This window comes from Mastomys coucha, unplaced genomic scaffold, assembly GCF_008632895.1.
Source record: "Mastomys coucha isolate ucsf_1 unplaced genomic scaffold, UCSF_Mcou_1 pScaffold21, whole genome shotgun sequence".
NCBI classification, from domain to species: Eukaryota; Metazoa; Chordata; class Mammalia; order Rodentia; family Muridae; genus Mastomys; species Mastomys coucha.
This window is the reverse complement of record NW_022196904.1, coordinates 190,744,435-190,746,644: the sequence shown is the minus strand read 5'-3', so window position 1 is coordinate 190,746,644 and position 2,210 is coordinate 190,744,435.

Sequence of the window (2,210 nt, the reverse complement as noted above, 5' to 3'; positions counted from 1 at the left end):
AAGAGATGAGAGAGAGAGAGAGAGAGAGAGAGGGAGGGAGAGAGGAGGGGGAGTAGAGAGGAAAGGGGAAAAGAGGGGAGGGGAAGGGGAGGAGGTGCAGAACACTATACATAACAAAAAGCAAGTGTAGTTGGTAGTTCTGACTGACTTTTATTTAATTTTGTTATTTCAAGTGCCTGGATCCTAGATGGGCATCTAGCAACAGTATCATTAGTACTTCCAAAATGGAGATATGATTAAAGCCAGTGAGTTCACATAGCTGATTGGTTTGTTCTAGATTATGTAGAAGACAGCTTGCATGTGTGCTGGAGACCTCCTGAGTGCTACCTTGCTTTTGACATTTCCAGACCTTGATAAATCTCTACGTCATCAAGTCAGATAGATAGCCCCAGTGCCCTCCTTTCTCAAGCAGGCATTTGTAGATTCAATAAGCATTGAAGGGTGGTGTGTCTCTGCCCTCAGAACTAAGAGTTTCCCTTTGAAAGGTACAATTTTTCCAACAAAGTTGTTAAAAGAGTTGCCCCCTCCCCTAGCCAGTAGAAATGTGAATTCCTGAACTTTGATCCCAGACAGTCATCAGACAACTTTGAGACACAGAGAACTGGATTTTGTTCACACCATATCAGGTCGGTGCAGGATGATGGGCTTCTAAGATATGCTCCTGGCTAGTGATAAATAGCATGGCCAGAAGCAAGACTTGATGTTTCTCCTTCCAGCTGGTGTTATTTGGGCATGAAATGAAAACAAACGTCAACTACTCAAAATGTTTTAGTATTAACATTAAGGACACAGCCCTGTGTCTCTTTGAGCACTCTGCATTCCGGGATTCCCTGGAAATTCAAAGCAGGGAGTAGCTGGGAACTAAGCCAGAGCCCCAAGAAACTGATGGCAACCTGGAATACTTCTGAGGTTAGCCAGAGAGAAGTCCAAATTTTGTATTCACTAACCTGAGGTTTGGACAAGTGATTGAACATCTCAGGTCCTCTACTCATTTAGCCCTAACCTGGGATGTTGTTACCTACCCAAGAAAGGGGTTAAGAATATTAAATGTGATTAGACACCCAATATGCGAGTGTTCAAAACAATCGACTGCTCCTGGGTTCACGAGAAGGGGCCAAGCCAGCTCCCCAGAAATCTGAAAGAGATGGTGAGCTGGCCACTTTTTATTTTTTAAAAAGACTTCCTTCCAGGTCTTTGACTTGGTGGGTAGTAGTGTCCTCCCGGCTGCAGAGTCCTAAGGCCTAGGGGCCTGGAACCATCTAAGGTGGCCCAGTTCTATTTTGGCTGTTGTTGGGGTCTCAATGATTCTCCAAGGTTTTTAAAGTCAGAGTGGGGACTCTAACTTGCCGCTAAGTAGGATTCTGGACACCTCAAGCTGGTTATTCCGTTCTGCCCACCGCCTGGTGTGTGTGTGTGTGTGTGTGTGTGTGTGTGTGTGTGTGTGTGTGTGTGTGTGTGTGTGTGTGTGTGTGTGTGGCGGGGGGCGGGGGGGTGGGCTGGAATTCCGGACCTGCACCCGGAGCAGTACTCCCGACGGATCTCAGCAAAGGCACCCATCCGAAGACTCAGGAATCCTCCTTCCCAGGTGTAGTCGTTGGGGCCAAGACGGCGGATGTTACTTCTGGAGTCAGCGGGCTGGCTCGTCAAGGAGAGTCCCTTTTCTTCTTTCTGCTTCCTTGCGTTCCTGCCGGGTGGACGTTCTAGGCACTTGCTGCAATGTCGCACGGAGGTGTCCGGCTTGAGGACAGCTCCCGCAGAGAGCTGTCTATATCTTTGGGCTCTCAAATCTGTCCCCGGGATACTCCCCGCTCAGTGAACATCACTCAACACAATCACCCCAAGTATTCCCAACCATATAAAGTCGACGCCCGAGGTCTGCCTGGGTGCGACAGATATCCTGGGAACCAACCAAACGCGGTTGCCTCTGAGAGACCGGCCGGAGGTGGCTCGGAGAGGACTTAGGTACCCGACTCAGCCCACCCCCTCCACGTCCAACAGTCTCCAGGGACCGCGGTGGTGGCCGGGAGGTGACAGCCGGACGGTGGGGCGGGCGCAAAGCCCCTCGGAGGCCGCCACACACACTTGCTGTCCTCCCCACTCACTCTGTGCCTCCCACCCTCTTGCCCAGACCCCCGCCCCTCCCCCGCCCGCCTCCACCCCATTCTTGGAATTGTGTGGAAAAATTCTCAGCCAAACCTCCCACCTCTCCT